This window comes from Podarcis vaucheri (genome assembly GCF_965113315.1).
Source record: "Podarcis vaucheri genome assembly, chromosome: 7".
NCBI lineage: Eukaryota > Metazoa > Chordata > Lepidosauria > Squamata > Lacertidae > Podarcis > Podarcis vaucheri.
This window is the reverse complement of record NC_138765.1, coordinates 30,493,096-30,514,431: the sequence shown is the minus strand read 5'-3', so window position 1 is coordinate 30,514,431 and position 21,336 is coordinate 30,493,096. Positions and strand designations below refer to the sequence as shown.

Here is a 21,336-nt window from a genome sequence, read left to right as displayed (position 1 = left end):
AGAGGGATGGGGGGGGATTCATTTAATTCACACTTTCCAAAACAACATGAGAACCAAAATGCAGCCACTCTCTGAAATTTACATCTCTCCAAATTTTGCAATGCAGCCACTTGTACAAAAATGCATATGATGGGGTAAAGTGTGCATTAAAATGCATATATTTGTGAAATTAACATAGAAAGCTGAATTACATTAGAGGGCGTTTCACAAAAATGTGTCTTGGCAAAATTGCATACAAGCATGTACATAATAGGAGAAATTATCACTGAAATGCTGCTGAATCTTCAGACCTTTTTTTTTTTAAAAAAAAGAAAAGAAAATTCACAAGCTGATGTAGAAATGTGGAGAACTGAAGACTGGAAAAATGAGAAATAGAAAAACTGAAATTGCCAGATTTGTCCATCCCTAATTCTCAATTTGCATGCCACCAACTCTTCTAGGTTCTATCCCTGTGAATACCTTTGCTCTTCAAAAGGCCCTGCTTGTGGGTTTTCCATGGGTATCTGGTAGGAAGAACAGGATGCTAGACTAGATGGGGCATTGAACTGATCCAATCCAGCAGGCTCTTATGCTCTTGACACATATGAGGTTGCCTTGGGCTGAACCATATCACTGGCCCATCTGGCCCAGTGCTATCTACTCTGACTGCCAGCAGCTCTCTAGGGTCTCTGGCAGGTCTCTATCACCTCCCAAGATCAAGGAAGATGCCAGGAACTGAACCTGAGGCCTTCTGCATGCAGAACAGGTGCTCGACCACTGAGCCATGAGTCTTCCTCTTTTGAACATACTTAGTTTCTGCTCCCCACCCACTCAACCAGCCGCATCCATCTGTTCCACAAGTGAACATACAGTAGAGTTGTAGCAAGAATTAATGCAGCTGTGCTAGGCATAGCCAGCTGCAAGCAGGGTGGCCACTTATTCATCACTCAAAATGTGAGCATCACCAAAAAGACGAAAGAGGACACCAATTTGCCTGAAAAATTGCACACACTCATTTGTACAGAGGCACATATATTGACAACTATCATTTAAACAGAAATATGATGCATCCAAACTTAGTGAGGATAAACAAGTCCACAGCCAGGTAAGCAGTGTGCCTGCTTGATCTTCTGTCCATGTGCTAACTAGATGGGCAACTTGAAGACCCGTCCTCTTCTCACACTTTACCGCAGAGCTGGACAGACCTTCAAATAAAGGATGCCTTCAAACAAAGCAGCAGTGGGGAACCTGTGACCTTGAATGAGCTCTCATCAGCCCCAGCAAGCATGGCCAGTGTTCAAGGATGGGAGTTGCACCTACAAACATCTGGAGCTTTAGAACTGGTGTCACCCATATAGAGCATAATGAGGGGAAGGGTTAGATTTAGAGACACAGTATTTTCCCTTCAGTAGCATCAGACCAAAAGACTCAGTGGCACTTTGTCAGAAGCAGACACATTCTATCCTGTAGTGTTTCATCTGTTCAGCCTGGGAAGGATGGGTAGAATTGTCACATAAGCCAGGGATAGGGAACCTTAGGCCCTCCAGATGCTGAACAAAAGCTCCCATCAGCTCCAGCAAGTATTGCCAGTGTCCAGGAGCTGTAGTTCAGCAGTTCTGAGGGACAGGTAAGCCAGAGGTTCCCCACTCCTCCTCTACAAGCCACGTCTGGATTAAAAATAAAGAACCATTGGAAAGGAGAACACAAGGGGTCTTGAGGTTACCCACCCACAACAGCACCTGGCCAGCAGAATGAGTAGGCACACAAAGGTCACCTGTAGGTCACAGTCTTCCCAACTATAGTGAAATGGCTTGTACTTCTTTTTAGTTGTTAAGTTTCTAAATTGGCATGTGCAACATCTTGTACACATCTGTGTCCTCTTTTGTGGTGATACATTTCCTCTTGTATGGCACTGCATCAGTGGGCACCCTCCTGAACTAGACGGGCTAACAATGGGCTGATTCAGTATGAGGCAGCCTCAGATCATCACCTGTACCCTCTAGCCCAGCTGAGATTGCTAAAGCTACCTTGGAATAACAATGTCAGGCATTTCGCGGGGGAAACCAACCATTTGCTGGGCCCAAGGGAAACAAAAGTCTGGCAAAGGAAAAAGCCATAGCTCAGTGGTAGAACATCTGCTTTGCATGCAGAAGGTCTCATGTGTAATTCCTGACATCTCCAGGTAGGGCTGGGAGAGATTCTAACCCTGGAAAGCTGCTGCCATTCAGTGCAGACTATATTGCACGATATGGACCAATGGTTTGACTTGGTATAAGGTGGCTTCCCATTGCTATCAGTTTCTCCTGAAATTTGGGGCATGGTGTGCCTCATAACAGCAGTCAGTACTCCACAAGTACAACCATAGACGGGACAGGTGTTGGCCAGTTTCCCCTTAGAGATGGGCAAATATGTCAATTTCAGTTTCTCATTTTTGCAACCTTCAGTTCTCCACATTTTTATATCAGTGTGCTTTTTTAAAAAAAAAGTCCTCGTGAAAATTCATCAACATTTTAAAGCAACTGTCTCCTATCTTTACATATTTTAGATGCAATTTTGCCTGATATACACATTTTTGCAAGGCAGGGTTCTTACGGCTGAATCTCAATCTGGCAGAACTTCAGCCCAGCCCCAAACCTGTTTGTGGCTGTGTGGTCAACACTTTCCCCAAGTAGTCTGTTAAACACCATGAAGTGAAAACTGTGTTGATGGAGTTCAGCTGAAGTCAAGCAGGAGTAACAGGCCAATCTACACCATACACTCAAAGCATATGGCTTCCCCCAAGGAATCCTGGGAACTGCAGGTACTTAAGAGTGCTCAGAATTGTAGCTCTGTAAGGGATAAGCTACAGTTTCAAAGATTATCTGGGAGAAGCCATGTGTTTCCCATGGATTGCACCCCCATGCTAATTAGCATAAGATGGGACACCATTTTGGATTCTCCTCCACAGGCATCAATGTTGTTTCAGATGGGCCTTCATGAAAGGACTGTCTACTCTAACAACTTGCATGGTTGCCTTGGGAAATTCCGTGCATTCACACCCCAAGCCCAAAAGAATGAATCTTAATGTTTATTGTGTCAACACAGACATGACAAAAACAGTTTCCGGTGTTTTTTAAAAAAGGAATAAAAAATTTTAAAAAGCAGAGATAACAGCCGCAGCCAGACAGAGTGAGGGTTTGGCCCCAGCACGCAAGGCCGGCTTCTCAAAGACACCACATCTTCTTTTTCTGCCTCAGAAAGAAGAAGTCTATACAAGGAGGGAAGTCATCGGTTTTTTGATGGCCCTCAGAGTGGTTTTTGTGCACCTGTTACCTCAGAGAAATGTCACAGCACCCAGGCTGTGAGACAGGATGCTAGCTGAGAGACAAAGTCAGGGGGAGAAGGCCTTTGTAAGAGGCCCAAATCCCCCTTTTAGAAATTGCAACATATTGAAAAACTGAGCAACTTTTGAGTAAGAAATCTTACTGAAATACTGTATTTTTCCTCTTCCCATGCTCTTACAGCCTCCCTGTTGCATCTTTATATGCAGCAGAATGTGGCAAAAGAGTCCTGAGATGGCAGATTGGGCTCTACCACACAAATGTAGAATTATTATTTTTTACTGATCCCCTACATAAACAAACAAACAAAAAACCCCTACAAATAGTAATCTAGCATATCAGGTAGAAAGGTTTCAGTTCAGCCCTCACCCTTGCCCACAGTTTTAATGTCAGAGAGCATGCAAATTTGTGGCTTCTCCCTCTGTTCACTTGTCATCATCCTACCACCAATCTCCTGGCTGCTTTCCCTCTTAAGCAACCTTATGGGGGCCCCAAATCTGTGGTGGGCTAAGCCGGAGGCAAAGTGGGTGACAAGGGGCCAACATGGACAGAACAGCAGATAGATGTGACTCATACTTTTGTATAGCATGCTGAATACCTGCCACACAAAATCCAGAAGTTTCTATACCCCCCACCCAGCACACATTGATCCATCTGCCACATAGGCAAGGAAGAGGCGTTATTACGTTTCAGCCAGGTAAAGCCACATGAGGAGGATGTGGAGCATGGCAGAAGAAGGCCATGGCCAGTGAAGGGGGCAAGGCCCAGAGAGAGCCCTGAGGACCAGATGTAGAGGCGTGGAAGGGCACATTTGTCTCCAGAGCCTCAGGTTTCACCACGCTTAATTGATGACCCCCTCATAACCAGGAAAGCTTTACAAGCCCCCAAATTCTCCTCCAGCTCAGATTTTGATCTGAGCTGGAGAAGAAGTTCCAGCTTCCCCACTCTCCATCAGATTTCCCCACATACATGACCACCAACCAGAAACACTCCCACTTCCCATTCCTTAACTTGTTCGTTAGAGCAGCAATGAAGGCACAGGGGGAGCAGAGTGGAAAGATTCCCCCCCCTCTCCATCAGGATGCACCACTTGCTAAGAGTGTGATGCGGTGCAGGGAACAATGAGAGATGTAGTTCTGCTGTCACATTATTAGAAAGCATGGGGGGGCCGAGAAAAACCACCACCCCCTGTCCTGAATCCCTGGCCTACCTGGCAGCAAGTCAGTATGTCAAGTCTAAAGTTCAAAGACCATGGATCAGTCCATGCATGTAAAGTCCAATGAACAGGAAACACAGTCCAGGGTCAATCCAAGTAGCCAAGTCTGAAGTCCAGAGTCAAACCCAAAGCACAGTCCTATGGAAGTCTAGGAGCATCTTAGTCAAGATCCATCATTGTGGGCAGCTGAGCAGACAAAACACCTCAGCTCTGCTTCCCTTTTGTACTTTGCCTGCTGATTGCAGCACCTGGGCTTAATGAGGCAGGCGACCCACACCTGTTCCAAGCCTACACCAGCTGAGGAATCACACTAGAGGAATCCTAGAACTAGGGACATCCTATTCCTTGTGTGTGGCCCCTGGTTTACTTATGGATCCTACAGCTCAGCACAGCAGCTTATAGCATTCTGAATGCTGATTATTATTTTTTTGAGGTGCAGGTGAGAGGGCAAAGATGTTCTTATGGACTAAAAAGTTCATTTGGATGGACTTGAAACAAACCATCTCAGTTTGCCAAACAAACTAACCGAAACTAATTCATTTTTGGACAGGAAGAACTAGAACCAGAACTAGCTTCTTTTTAAAATGCGCTTTGCCAGCACTGGCCTTTATACCTCCCAGAGCTGAGCAGTCATCACTTGTCACCATGTGCTTGCATGCACTTTGCATCAATCTTTGTTCATCTCAGGAAACACACACCGCAGGCCCAGCCCCACTCCACGCTCTCCTACCCACAGTGCTTTTCCCCAAGTGCACCAACTGGTTGCATTGGTGTTATGCACCAGTCACCCCAACCAGCAACATGCAGGCTTCAAAGAGTCTGGTTCCATCCATGTTCTCTCAGTTGAGGCTTTGGGTTCTGAAGACTTCACCTCAAGACCACAGGCTCAGGGGTTACCAGGCAAGTGACCTAGATTTGCAAGAGGAGGAAAAAAAAACCAGATCCAAATCAGTGTGAATTTCAGAAGGGTAGCCACAGTGCTCTGCAGCAGCAAAAAGAACAAAGAGGCTTGTGGCACCTGAAAGCCGAAACAGATTTGCCTGTGGTAGAACCTTTTGTGGGATATCATTCACATACTACTTTTCATCAACCAAACCTAGAGCAACTGGCAACATTTTAAGACAAAATCCAATGTGATAAAACAATATTAAAACAGTGGAAATTAGTACATTCCTTCCTTCCTTTTAAAGAATTTATATTCTGCCTTTCAATAAACTTTTCAGGGCACCTTACAAACAGATAAACAATAATACAGCAACTATATCAAAATATAATATATAAAAGCAGCATATGAAAATATCCACGATGGCTATGCCTTTCTCTACTGCTCAACGCAGCATGTCTCTGAATTCCAGTTGCTGAGATTCACAAGTGGGGAGAGTGCTGCTGCACTCAGGTTCTTCTTATGGGCTTCCCAAAGGTTGCCTCCCTTTCAGACTTTCCTTATTGGGGCAGAGGGGTGACTATGGAGGCTAACATGATGTGCTCCTGCACTTCAGAATCTACCACTACACTATTTGATTTACTGAACTACCTAAGTATCAATGAACTAATCAGTTGACTAACATGTTGTTAATCAGGTGACCATGAATTTGTGCCATTATACAGTTGCAATACACAGTTGCATTCAAAAATTATTCAACCCTCATTGCATATCAGGTTTATTGCGTGGCCAGGCGGAGAAGGAGCCACCCAGGTGAAATGAATGGTGCATGACAACGTGTTATGGGGTTAAAATGAGCTACAACTTTATTAAAACTTTCAGATGTAGGAAGACCTTGGCTTAGGCATTGGGCGTTTATCCCTCCTAGTCCCCAGCCGGGGATCTGAGGCACATCAGGGTTAACAGATCTGTCTGGGGAGTGGGCTGGCTCTGGAAGACATATGTTTAAGAAGAGAGCCTGCCCCCATTTTGCCGCAACACAAGGGAGTGCACTGACAACCTTTCAGCATATGGCCTGTGACTCCCTTCAACACAGCCCCTTTAACGGGGAACCATGGGATTGCCGTGGGGGGGGGTGTCACCGCTTCAAAACGCCCCCCCCCCATTTAGGGAAGATAGACTAAAGGATTCTGCCCAAGGCCTAAAACCACCAAAGTTGTGACATTTTGCTATGGAGAAGGCGAAACCTGCCAATGCAGGGAAAATTCCTTCCTGGTCCTTTAACAGCAACCACCGAAAGACCGTAGCAACGCCCACATACCTGTAAAGAGGTTAACCTGCAATAAAGAGCATAAACAAAGGGAGGGTGAAGCTCTGGAACCGACTGTGGGCTCCCAAGTAGGCTCCGCTCCCTTACATACACAAAGCGCAGACCAGAGTGAAGACTACCCCTTCTTGGTCCGCTCTCTGGCTCCTCCGCCTGCTACGATTGGTTCATTCTGAACTGAAGTTTGGCGGGAACCTCAAGGGCTGTGATGTGGGGAGGTGGACCAGGAGCATTCTTCCGGGAGTTTTGGAGGATCGAGGGTGCTGTGTGCGGCCACGCAAAGGGCGCCCTCTGGTTGATGGGGAGAGCGGTCATTATCAAAATTTGCAGACTTTCAGCTGTTTGCAATGAACAAATCAAAGTTGCATTTTCAGCTGAATTTGGGGAAACCACTTGATGCATCCGTTTTGTTGAGCTATTTCAAAGGCCTTTTTATTTTACTTGCTCTGTGCAAACAGCTGAAAGTCTGCAAATTTTGATAATAAACCTGATTTTCAGGTGGGGGGGGGGTTGAATAATTTTGATTGCAGCTGTATGTGTGAATAACTTCATTTTCTCCCTGCCCAGAGTTTACTTTTCTCATAATACGTAGCAAAGATGACCTTATAGCATCCACGATTATCAGCAAACAGCAACTACTAATGTGCAGGAAAGAGAGTGTTGGGGTTTTTCGGGGGAGGGGTTGTATCACAAGGAGCAAAGCAAGCCTCTCCCATCTGATGTCTATTTCGATACCATGCTGGCTAAGGCCTGTAAGCAAAGGATCATGCCCGAGCGCTGGCTTGTGGTCGGAGCAAATAGATTTTACAGGAAATAATAATCTGCTCTCTGTAGACTAATGCACAGCGCGGTTACTGGAAAGCCCAAAGTGAGGCAGGGTGGCTACTACATTTCGGGCGGAAGCTTGGCCTGAAGAGTGATGGTGCTCAGATGAAAGGAAGTGTTAGGGTGTAGTGCATTCAAAGTAAGTGTGTGTGTGTGTGTGTGTCACAAAATCAGGCCGATAACGTTCTGAGACTGAGACCAAAGACACTACAGACTTCAAGGAGTTTTGCAGTCGTTCCCTCTCGTCACAGAAGAGTGGTCTCATCAGGGCAGATGTCCAGGGCCCCGCACAACAAAACGAGCAGGAAGACCTCTAGACACAGTAGGGCCGACCTACTTACCACACTTTTTTGAAGTCAAGTAATTCAATTTACCATCTAAACAGAAGATGAGGGGGCAGGGAGAGAACCATTCAGTCCCGGAGTGTAAAATTACATAACTGCACCACTGCTTTGGAAGAATAGTTCTGGAGAGGGTTTCTAACAGAGAATTTTTCAGGGTCTTCATCAAACTACCATTCCCAGGATTCTTTGGGTGAAGCCATGACAGTTTAATTCAGGGGACAGCAAACTTTTTCAGCAGGGAGCCGGGGGAGGGCCGGACTATATTTTGAAAAAAAGTAATAAAAATGAACGAATTCCTATGCCCCACAAATAACCCAGAGATGCATTTTTAATAAAAGCACACATTCTACTCATGTGAAAACAGCAGGCAGGCCCCACAAATAACCCAGAGATGCATTTTAAATAAAAGGACGCATTCTACTCATTTAAAAGCACGCTGATTCCTGGACCATCCGCAGGCTGGATTTAGAAGGTGATTGGGCCGGATCCGGCCCCTGGGCCTTAGTTTGCCTACCCATGGTTTAATTGGTATACACCAAGATATGTTTTAAACATATATTATCCCATTATTGCATTCCACTTGTCCCTTGCTATCTGGGTACTAACCTGCATGGATTTCCTATAAATATGTGCTTCTGCGTGCTGAAAACATCAGGATCAGAGTTCATTCCATTTTTTTCTCGATACATGCCACATTTGCACAATTCCACTTATACCCCAATGAATACACTTTGCTACAAACAAAAGGGCCATAAGAACCTAAGATATGAAAAATACATCAGAAATGGCTGCTGGGTACCAGGTCCAGGGCTGAGGAACTGCTTCACCCAGTGCAGCCATAGCAGGACCCTCCAAGGCAGCAACACAAATATCATTTCTTTAAAAATCTGTGTATTTAAATAAGATTTCTAGGGCTGCAATCCTATATTCATTTATAGGTCACATCTACATCTTACATCTAAAGCACATTCAATGCATATTTAAAGCACACACTCCCCCTAAAGAATCCTAGGAAGGGTACTGGGAATTGTAGCTCTGTAAGAGGTAAATTATAATACCCAGGATTTGGGGGAGATGTGCTTTAAATGTATTGTGTGTATGCAAATTTTGTGCCCCCCCCCCCACTTTCTGTGTTATGTATGTATTAAAGTTTACCTATCAGAGATAAACTATAGTTCCCAGGATTCTTTGGGGGAAGTCATGTGCTTTAAATGTAAGGTGTGGTTGTGTTCTTACTTGGGAATATCAGTGAAATTTCAATTATCTAAATGCATCAAGTATGGGGTTGCATTGTGCATGTATTCAGTGTTAAAATGTGTATTTATAAACTTATTTTATCTAAAAATGCACATTTTAAAATGTGTTTTGATACATTTTCTGAGCAGAGAAGGGTGCTGGAACTTTCAGGAAGTGGGAGACCTGTAGGATAACTCTGAATCCACACATTAGCCAGAAATCTGAGGTTCAGTTCAGATCGGATCAGAATTCACAAAGACAGGATTCCTCAAGCATCTTAGCTCTTCTAAACACCCAGGAGGTGACCACAATTCAGCTGGAGGGAGTCAAGCAGTAACCAATCCACAAGGAGTGGTCCTTGGAAAACTCTGTGTTGAAAACTGCCCCCTTGTGGTGCAAACATGCAGGCTTTCCTCAGCTTCTCCTACAAAGAAATACTGTAGCTGGTTTATTATAATTAAGAGGCTAGCTAGAGGGGAGTGGTGGGGGAGGGATGTCCAATTGCAATAATTTAACCATGACAAGCAAGGGCAGGCTGGATGGGACAGAAACCACATTCCCATTATTTCAGACATACTAAGTTTGGTCAGTTTCCCCCCCCCCCACTCTTCTTCTTCCCCCTGTTTCATTAGCCCACTCTCCCACAATAAGTAATTTTCCCCTCAATGCCTCAAATCACTCTCGATACCGCTGTGGTGCACGTGTGGCCTGCGTGAAGTATGAGGAGGTCACAGCCAATGTGTCTTCCTTTTGTGTGGGGTTTTCATTAGATGGGAATGACCACAGAATTAAACAGCCCGTAGGCCAGCAGAACTGCCCACTAATTGCTTTAGTGTGTGTTTTATGGTATCACCACAATTTCCCCTCGTCGATACCGGGATTTCTCCACTTAATCCAACGGCCTTCATCAGGATTAAATGAAGACGCAAGGCTCCCTTGTTAGATAAAAACACTGGGGTTGATGCTGCTGCCGTGTTGTTTTTTAATTTATTGAGTCTTTGTGGCCTCTTCAGCCATTTAACCTCAGAGGCTTGTAAAGTTCACAGAGTGATCTCTCAGCCTACTGGTGGGCCAGACCAAAATCTCTAATTACAGAAGAAACGCTGACAAAATGGTGACTTCAAGGGCTAGAGCATTAGCCACTGGCTAACCACGGGAGCTACATTGGTGTCAGGGGATGTGGGTTTCTCTGCAAGGGCCTTGTGGCAGCCATCTTGACCCAACAGCTTGTTGCAACTTGAGGAGGGCCCTGATCCTGGGCCCCATCAGACAGGGATACAGCCTGTGCAGCAGCAGCACTCCACATAGGGTCTTCAAGAGAAATACAGAATGGCTGAACAGAGCTATGAGACACCGGTCAAATATCAGTAGACCAGATGGCTGGTCATGTGACAAGGCCTGGCCCTCTGACTAAATGATTCACAAGTCATGGCCTGAGCCAAAAGGAGGCACTGTTTGCTGGTGTCTGCTGCCACAGCCTCTCAGCTTTACCTCTGCCCTCCTGTCTGGCCACACCTAGACCCACCCACTAGAGTTTCCTTTCTTTTCCAGTAAAGAAATATAGGAGTATAAGGTAAAGGTAAAGGGACCCCTGACCATTAGGTCCAGTCGTGGCCGACTCTGGGGTTGCGGCACTCATCTCGCTTTATTGGCCAAAGGAGCCGGTGTACAGCTTCCGGGTCATGTGTCCAGCATGACTAAGCCGCTTCTGGCGAACCAGAGCAGTGCATGGAAACACTGTTTACCTTCCCGCTGGAGCAGTACCTATTTATCTACTTGCACTTTGACGTGCTTTCGAACTGCTAGGATGGCAGGAGCTGGGACCGAGCAACAGGAGCTCACCCTGTCACAGGGATTCGAACCGCCGACCTTCTGATCGGCAAGTCCTAATCTCTGTGGTTTAACCCACAGTGTCAGGCTCAAATGTACCAGAGTAGGCAAGTTTTGCAGCCCAGGGGCCACATAAGCAACCATTCGGGGGCTGTATGCCATTGTTGGGTGGGGCCAGAGGCAAAACTGGGCAGACCAATGGCTGCAACAGCAAACTGTGACAATAACTATAGTATCTATCATCATGAAAATCTCATGAACATTACCAAAAAAAGAAAAGAATAAAAGAATACATTCACCTCGAACATACAGTACACATTTGCACTCGCAAAATGAATCTAAACCACCCACACATAACATAATCACTCAACAATCACACCATTCCTTGCACCCACCACATCAGTTCGTTCACCCAGTTCTCACTGGAATAAAACATTCAGCTGTTCTGCTGGCTTTTTTATAATGAAATTAAAATGTCACACTGTTAGCAGTGCCCCAAGTGTACTGATTTGGATTTTTGCTGTTGTGCTGTGAGCTGCTTTGGGCACATATATGTGGGAAAGTGGCATATAAATATAAATATAAATGTTGGCATCCATCTGTCTTGAGAGACAGTGAAGTGTGCCTCTGGGGGTGAAGTCAAACTGCTGTGTTAGCAGTAATAACCACCAATAACCATGTACAGAAAAACAAGTCGCTTGGATGAAAGCAATCCAATGGGGCCAAAGAAAAAAGCCCCATCAATTTCCACTTGTGTAGCACAGGCAACGTGAACCGACATTACCGTTTGAGATGAGCATCACTAAAATGTACCCCACCATCAAGAGTTATTAATCCATTAAATCCATGGACACATTTGTGGTATCCATGATACCTTCCTGAAGCAATGAATGGTCTTGATATAAGGCCCCATCTACACAAGACACTTAATACACTTTAAACAGTCATGGCTCCCCCCCCCCCCAAGAATCATGGGACTTGTAGCTTGCTAAGGGTGCTGAGACCTGTTAGGAGACCCCTGTTCCTTTCACAGAGCTACCATTTCAGGAGTTCCCTGTGAAGAAAGAATGGTTGCTAAACCACTCTGGAAACATTGCTTTAAATACTGTTTAAAGTGTATAAGACAAGATGTAGTGGGCTTCTTAACTCCCTCACATGTCTAAAGGAGGTAAAATAAATATGCCATAGGGGCTGTAAAGCAATGGGAGCTAACTATGCCTCCCGCCAGCCACACAGTCAGTGAGCTCAAGACCACCACCACGCTTGTGTGGAGGAACTCGGTGTGTATAAGTTGATATGTACACACAGCCCCTTCTCACCCTCTCCAAACACACAGCCAAAACACGCAAGGGGTGTCTGCAAGACAGACAGATCTGACCCACAATCCATCATGAAGCTCCTTTGAATGAACAGGAACTGTGCAAAAGTGCTCTTTTACAGCCCCAGTTCACTTCAACAGGTCTTGTGCAAGAGAACTTCCCAGTGGGTTGTCCTTAGGGGTGGAGGAATTTGTTAGTTTTGGCTTTGCTCTGATTCTTAGTTTTCCAATCTTAAATCCAGTTCCTCCCGTTTCTGAATCAGTTTGAAACTTCATATGCGTTTTCTTTCATATTTCTCCTAAGATTCATATTTTAGCAATCTTCCCCAGTATAATATATTTTTGTAAAAATTCTGAGACTTGCAAATTTCAAGGGAGCAGTCTGGCATTTCAATTCATGTATTGGTTTGGGAAGGGCCAATTAGGTATGTTTGCATTAAAATCCCATCTGAACAAATTTCACCCCCATCCCTGATTATGTCCCAATAAATATATGGGCGTGTGCCACTGAAATGCTATGTCTCAGGCACCAACGTGTCTGAGGCTGGGCCTGGCAGACATCGAAAAACAAATGGTCACTGAAAACCTACATTTTCTAAGCCCAGAGGTCAGTGTCTTTTTCATAAGATGTTCCCAGCAGCTTCTGGAACACCTGCATAGATACTAAGAGACATTCAGAGCATATGCATCTTTGCTTGTTGATTTTAATTTAACCAAGTAAGACGCCTCCATCATTGTAATGTCCTGCTCTGTTGCAGAGCCTTGCATTAGCTTTAGAGTCTTTTTTAAGTGGCTTGAGCAAAATGGGGCTCCGTGCGGTTTGCAGGGCACTTTCTGTTTAACTTGCCTCAAAGTGCTCCAAAGAGTTTGCAAGTGCATTAGTGGTCTGGCTTGCGCATTGCTGCTCTAACCCTTAGACCTCTGCCAATCAATCTTGCTGACACCCATTAAAATGAGCTCATGGTGCCGATTTTATGGCCGGATTAAGTGGCATATCTGTCGATCAGACAGTCCAGAAAGAGCGTCACACTGCTAATGATTTTGTTATTGATCTTTAATGATTTCCTACATTAGTACAAGCTGAATTAGCTTCATCAACAAGCTCTAGGAGTGAGGGAGGGGCACCAGCAGAATAGCTGCCTCAGTCTAGCAGTGATCACACAACTGGCTTCTGCATTGCCCCCCCCCCCATTTATTTGGATTAACAAGAAAATAATTTGGTATATTTGATTGGTTGATCAAAATATCTTAGAACTTTTTACCACCTGCTCCTTCCTTTCTCTGTAGTTAATGTACTACTCACAACTGTAGTTATTTACCCTAACTACTCTCTTGCATTTATAGGGTTGCCATATCTTGAAGATCAAAAAAGAGGACAGCCTGAGCTGCTGCCAGCCCAAGCTGGGAAAAGAGATGCGTGGGCACGCAAGGCCGCTGCACCCTTCTTTCCCTAGCTTGGGCTGGCAGCGGCCATGGCGTGCACAGCGCCAGCGCCAGTATGACTCTTTCCCTGGCTCGGGCTGGCAGTGGCCCATGCCCAAGACTGAGCCCAAGCCCAAGCCCAAGCTTCCAAAAAAAGTTAGAAAACCCAAACACTCACTTTCGGATTTCGATCTTTCAGGAGCCGAAACGTACAAGTACCAAGGCGTTCGACAACCAAGATATGACTACTAGATAGAAACTACAAGCTCTGATCTGAATTGACCCAAATTCCTTCTGCCATATCAAAAAAAACACCTGCCTTTTCCTGAAATTTTTCATCACTGTTTGCTCACTCTTCCTTGCTCCCTTCTCTGAACTGATTTCATCTGATTGTCATGGTGCCATTGTGTAGTTTAATCCGATGGGGTATGTAGTCCAGCAGTGATGCTATCCTGTTTATGATGTGCTTCCTGGTGGCATAGGATCACCATGTGGCTCATCTAGGAAGGAGAAAGAATGGAACAGTAACCAAGATAAACACACACACACACACACACACACACACACACACACACACACACTAACTATAGGGCTGAACCAGCAGCTAGAGGAAATGCCACTCAAGAGAATCAGTGTGCAGTCTCACAAAACATTTGGGGGGGGGGTTAATCTCCATTATCAGCCCCAAAATTGAAAACAATCGAAATTTTTGAGCAGCTTTGAAAATTGCTCTTACACTGGAAAGTTAAGCCAAAGAGGCTGCCTCAAAGGCAGATTTCTGAATAGACAGTCAAAAGAGAAAGCACAGACAGGAAGGCTAATGTGAAAATTATGCTGCCTGCCTGCAGCCACAGGCAAAGGCATATTATACTTTTACTGTATTTACTTACTACATTGTTATCCCATTATCCTCACACAGCAGCAATGCCTATTGGGTGCACACCTCCTTGATCTCAACTTTGTACCTATTGACTGTCACTGCTGTCAGACAAGTTGACCCAGGTCACAGCATTATGACAATCTAGTGGAAATATTGTATAATGAAAAATCTCTAAACAGTTTACAACATGCACCTATTGCATGCATTATTATAGGCATAATACTACACACATAGTATACAAATATACATTAAAGCAATTGGCCCATAAACATGTGCATACATCAGCACATAGAACTGTATAAAAATAGTGTACAATGAATAGACTTTATAAAATTATGCTGCAAAAATAAAGCAAGGGGTTTGATTCCTTTATATGTATTATACACACTTTCCCATCTAATTTTGCATATAATTAACTGGGGTTATAAAAACACACACACATGACAATGCATGAGTGGTTCAGAGAGAGCGCTTGATGCAAGAAGCGGTTCAGTGCAAGCAAAGCTCAATCAGATCAGAGCCTTAAAAAACCATGCACAAATCCCTTTGTCCTCCATCTTTCATCCAAACCTGCTTAGCTAACTTTCATGTGCCTTCAGATACTGATAGCATGATAACCTCTATAGGTCCCATCGGAACTGGAAGCCCTTCTCAAAATGCATCAGCAAATGAACCACTTTGCTACTTTTCTAGCCAAACACGTGGCAAGCATTGTTTCAAAAATTGTCTCTTCAGGCCAAATCTGCAGCTGGTTGGAGTCAGCCTCGCTCTGCTGCTGTCCATGGCGCTAAGCCGAATTCTCTCGGCTGACGCTTTGGGCACATGCGCATGTTTAAGACATTTTAAGCTGCGGAGATCTGTGGCCATTCTTAGAAATGTTTTAATGCACAACAGATGGAGCTCAAACACATCCCTGTTGGAAGACGCAATTTCTGCCATGCATTTCCAAGCCTCTTAAGCTCTGTGCTTCTGAGAGGCATGAAGCAGTAGCACCTAGTGTTTCCTGACTATGCGGAACGGCATTTGCCACCTGCCCTATTGATGGCAAACCTACATGGCAAGCGGGGAAGAATTACAAAAGAAGAAGAAGAAGAAAAGGTGCTGGTGTGAGAATATTCTGACAGGTATGCGACACGCGAGGCTGCCTTATACACAAAGTTACAACACTGCTCCATCTCGTTCAGTTCTATCTACACCAACTGGCAGTTTTGGACAAAGGTCTCTCCCACCTCTACCTGGAGTTAAGATGCCGGGGTTTGAGACTGCATGCAAAGCAGAAGAAGAAGAGTTTGGATTTGATATCCCGTTTTATCACTACCCTACGGAGTCTCAAAGCGGCTAACAATCTCCTTTCCCCTCCTCCCCCACAAGAAACACTCTGTGAGGTGAGTGAGGCTGAGAGACTTCAGAGAAGTGTGACTGGTCCAAGGTCACCCAGCAGCTGCACGTGGAGGAGTGGGGAATCAAACCCGGTTCACCAGATTACGAGTCCACTGCTCTTAACCACTATACCACACTGACTCTCAAGCTGAAGCTCTACCCCTAAGCTAAATGTTGAGATTGCCCTTCAATGTTTATCACCTAGATTGGAGACCAAGCAGGCGTACCCTGGAATATATAGATCTTAATGAGTAAAGTTGCTTAACAGACACTGGTGACCACTTGGTGTTCCAAGAGATAATTATGATGGTAATAGGTAAAAGAAGGATCTTGACAAGCTGGAATGTGTGTCGAGGACGATCAGAATTATAATGGGTCTGGAAACTAAGCCTTATGAGGACCGGTTGAGGGAATTGGGTATGTTGAGCATGGCTGAGAGAAGACTTGAGAGGAGATATGATAGCCATCTTCAAATACTCAAGGGCTGTCACATGGAAAATGGAACAAGCTTGTTTTCTCCTGCTCGGGAGGGTAGGACCCATACCAATGGATTCAAGTTGAAAGAGTAGATTCCAAATCAACATCAGGAATATTTTTCTGATGCGAAGAGTCATTCAAAGGTGTCTGGTTGTGCTGCAGCAGATGCACCGTGGTGTTTTCTCTTCTCTTCGCTCCTCCCAGCAATCATTCCTCCTCTCGTCACTGCGATGGGTACATGACCTGACTGTCTGTCTCCAGGTACTGTGGTCATCTGCAAGGGATTCACAGCATGGTGAGGTTGATGTTGCCAGCCTTCATGCCTTCATGTCACACTTGGAGACATTTTTGTAGCGCAGAGTTGGTCTGCCAACGGGTTCGGTGCCTGAAGCTAGCTCTCCATAGAGCATATCCTTGGGAATCCTGGCATCTTCCATTCTGTGGACAGGACGAGGCCGTGTAATAGACATTTAAGTAATATGCAAAACTGTGTATTCCTTAAAACTTTATACAAAAATGTGTATATCAGGAGAAATTAATACACAAATGCTGATGGATTTTCTTGAGGATAAGGGGGGGGGGAGTTTGCAGATTGCCGCAAAATGTGAAGAGCTGAAATTAAGAATGGAAAGAAACACCTAAACCTGAAAGAAGGAATATTCGTCTATCCCAAATTGTGTCCTAGCCGCAATCTCTGTTCTGCCCAGCCAAAGGACACAACATTGAGAAGCCTCCATGACCACACTTCCCACGATGGGCTCAGTGGTCTGGATGCACCAATCCCTCCCTGGCTAGTGTGGTTCAGACAGGGAAGCCACTAATGCCTCTTCGCTCCTGGACCCAGGAGTCTTAATGCCTATTGATCCACCAAGTGGCAGGGTGTCGGGTGTCTGCCCCCTGGTACCCATGGTGGTTCACCTCATTGGTTGCAATTGCAGCAGGTTTGTCTGTCAGGGGCCCCAGATAGAGAACAATTGCCCACTTGTGGCCAACACCACAGGGAAACAAAGGAGGACAATGATTTATGCATGAAAAGTCTAGGGTGGCCATGTACCCCACTTTACAGAGGATGGTTCTCTGCCTGAGATAGAGTTAGATGGATCAGCCTTTTTAAGGTCTGTATTTGGTGCATGTTCAGACAGAAGTCTGTTCTGTCTATGCATTGATCTATTATATTTTGGGGAGGGGAGGGAAATCAGCACAAAAATTCATGTTTAAATATTCTTTAAAATACTTATTTAAATATGGATTTTATCACAAAATATATATTTGACCTCAATGTATTTGTAAAGCTAATTTCCCCTAAACATGCATTTAATGCATTTTAAATGCATGTTTGCACAATTTTTTGAGCCAAGAAAAATATTGCAAATGAGCAGCGTGAAATCTGAAGGATAACTTCATTCCAATTTGCACATCAGTCCAGGTGGTGCAGATCAGGTCAGTCTTCATCAAAATTCACTGAAATGTAATTCTTCAAGCATCTCTAAGGTTATCAGAACACAATCCTTTATCTGTTTGAAGAGTTCTCAGTCAGTTCATTCATACTACTTCAGTTCTCATTCCAATAAAAACAAGAGCAAAACAAAACACAAACCAATAAACCCCACTCAAAATATGTACTCCATAAAACCCATAAAATTTATAAATAAAGGTTTTGGGGGTTTTTTAAGGGAGAGGGAAGAAACTACCTGATTCTGGCAGCTGAATTAATTGCTTTACTGGGTGCTTTTTCTGAATCATGTTTTAAAAGCTGCTGGTATTCATTTTAAAAGTTTTTAATACTTGTTTTTCTCATTTTATTGGTTGAATTGATTGTTGTGAACTGCCCTGGAGGAATGATAGAATTTAAAAAAATCATATAAATAAGGAATAAATAAACAATGACATTGTAGAAAGTGTTCCTGCTCCTGCCTGGTAAGGACACTCCCCCTCCGACTGCAGACCTTTCCATCTCCTAAACAGCTGCTGCTGAGGTCCAAGGGGGTCTGCAGAACAGCATGCAATATAACTCATAGGTGATTGGTGAAACTGGGGTCCATCACCCTGCCACCATTGGCTAAAACCCAATATTTTGAATTTTTCAGATCACACCATCTTTTTTATAGTTATGATTACATTGTTCTGGGTGTTTTTTTAAAAAAATTCTGGCCTACAACAGCCTTTACCAACCTGGTACCCTCCTCCAGATGTTTTGGACTACAACTCCCATCAGCCCCAGAAGATTGGAATTAGGTGGAAACTCTCAGAGAGGTTGCACTCCCCCTGAAGGAACAAGAAGTCACTGGTATCCTGATGGCTCTTGTGGCTAAGAGGGCTTTTAAGTGGGTTTGCCAGCTTTGACCATTACTAGGCTAGGATAGCCTGGTCCCGGTAGTTCATGCTGTAATGACGTCTCATCTGGATTATTGTAATGTGCTTTACATGGGGCTACCCTTGAAGACAATGGTGTGTCCTATTGAGTTCTACCTCCTGCAAGCCCTCTGGAATGAAGTAATAACCAGGTATCTGTTTTAAATACCGTCTTCATCAATAGACGGCTTTCCTCCCACTTTTCTAAAGGACTTTTTATTATCATCATCCCCTTTAAACTTCCTCTATTGAGTTTTCCAATTGGCTCCGTTAACCAAGCATTCTGGCTCCTGCAGAGGGTGGCCTGTTAGCATTGCATTATAAGGCCCAATATCTATTATTCATTGGGAATTTAAAAGCAATCAAAAGGCACTCTGGGTCACTTTGCTATTAAAGCAATCTTCTGCTGCCAATGCCAAGTTTTCTCTCTCACTTAAAATACATTAATGACCCATTACAGGGACGGGATCCGAAGCAGGACTTATATATAGGAATGTCTTTGGAGATTTTGAAAAAGATATAAACAAACAGTCTCATTTTAATGTGTTCATTAAGGAGGATTTGAGAGGGAGGAGGGACAAGGTATTTTCTGCCCCTGAGTTCCCAGGGGGGACAGGGATATAGGGGGAATGTCTGACTAGGAGTGACATTTCCTTATAGCCATGAATAATTTGAAGTTTTATTGGAGGGATAATGAGTCCCATGGACTGCAAGAAGATCAAACCTATACATTCTTAAGGAAATCAGCCCTGAGTGCTCACTGGAAGGACAGATCCTGAAGCTGAGACTCCAATACTTTGGCTACCTCATGAGAAGAGAAGACTCCCTGGAAAAGACCCTGATGCTGGGAAAGATGGAGGGCACAAGGAGAAGGGGACGACAGAGGACGAGATGGTTGGACAGTGTTCTTGAAGCTACCAGCATGAGTTTGACCAAACTGCGGGAGGCAGTGGAAGACAGAAGCGCCTGGCGTGCTCTGGTCCATGGGGTCACGAAGAGTCGGACACGACTAAACGACTAAACAACAACAGTGAGGGAGATTCACCAAGTCCCAGAAAAACAGAGCCAGGGTTCTAAATAAATAAATAAATAAATAAATAAATGTCGCCATTTGTCCTCAGAAAATGTTTTGATTTAAAAGAATTTGAGCAAATATGCTGTCTCCAATTTCTCAATCTACAAATCATTCATATTCATATATATATATATATATATATATATATATATATATATATTCCAAATTTTTCAGTAAACATGGAAGATCACATTCATATAGGGTTGCCATATTTTGAAAACAGCCTTCCCGGACAGAACTACCTTTTATGTGGAGGCTGCAGCCAAGCAGAGGTTTCTTCTCCCACTGTTGCCCTGCTCTGGCCGCGCAGTTTGCTGTGACCAGCAAGGTCGGGCCTGGGATTGGGCCCAGCCAGGGAGGCTCATCACTCTCCAGCCTCTCTGCTCCTGCCTGGCCCTTCCCCAGCAACATCAGCGGCCCCCAACAGCTGCACCAGAGGGGACGCAGGTGGCAGCCGCTGCAGCTGCCTCAGTGGTGGCTCCACAGCCTCTCCAGTCCTGCCTGGGCCTTGCCCTCCATTGCAGCTTGAGCAGCCGTTGGGGGCCACTTCTTTGGGGGAAGACATGGTTGTTAAATTATAGAGCTTTGAACGTAAGGTGCAAGGTGCAGATGTGGCCTTTTACTTGGAGGCTTATGATTTAAGAAGAAGAAGAAGAAGAAGCCTTGTTAAATTTCCGAAGCCATCATCATATGGATTTTTTATTAGGATCAAGATAGATAGGTAAGTAAGTAAGTACATAGCTATTTGCATTACCCAACATAAGTTAAGACAGTGTGAGAGCTTTTACATGACACAGAAATTTTCCTCAGGCTGGTTGAAGGGGAAGGCAGGGAAGAAAGATTATTTCTGAGGAATAGCATGATTTGTCTGCTTGACTGATTTGAGTCTTAAAACAAAATTCTGTGGTGTGTCTAAATTAAGCTGATTGGCACAAAGCTCATCATTTGGGCATCCAGGCATGTAAATCATTTCTGCAAAACTTAGAAGCCAGCAAATGGGTCCTGCCCAGCAGCTGTGGAGACATGGCTTGGATTTTGTCTTCTGTTTTTGCCTGGGCAGGTGTGAGGAACCTCTGTCCCTCCAGATGTTGCTATTGGCCATGCTTGCTGAGGCTGATGGGAATCAGTGTACAACAATATCTGAAGGACCAAAGGTTCCCCAAAAGCAAGGGGAGGCAAGGAGCCTGTTCAAATAGTTCAAGATGCAAGTTAAAAGGGATCAGTGCCAGTGTGGTGTAGTGGTTAAGAGTGGTAGTCACGTAATCTGGGGAACCGGGTTCGCTTCCCCGCTCCTCCACATGCAGCTGCTGGGTGACCTTGGGCCAGCCACACTTCCTTGAAGTCTCTCAGCCCCACTCACCTCACGGAGTGTTTGTTGTGGGGGAGGAAGGGAAAGGAGATTGTTAGCCGCTTTGAGACTCCATAGGGTAGTGATAAAACGGGATATCAAATCCAAACTCTTCTTCTTCATC

At 44.6% G+C, this 21,336-nt stretch overlaps 1 long non-coding RNA gene across 2 annotated transcripts in view; it reads right to left on the bottom strand.

Annotated features, from left to right (window-relative positions):
- Positions 1 to 3,033: 3,033 nt before the first annotated feature.
- LOC309537382 overlaps positions 3,034 to 21,336 on the bottom strand; it is a 63,046-nt gene continuing 44,743 nt past the window's right edge. Inside the window, exon 4 of one of the 2 annotated variants that reach the window (XR_014221851.1) lies at positions 3,034 to 5,424. This is a non-coding gene — a long non-coding RNA (uncharacterized lncRNA). Of the gene's footprint in view, positions 5,425 to 13,883; positions 14,201 to 21,336 lie in introns of those variants that run through there. The other variant, XR_014221850.1, reaches the window with a different exon arrangement.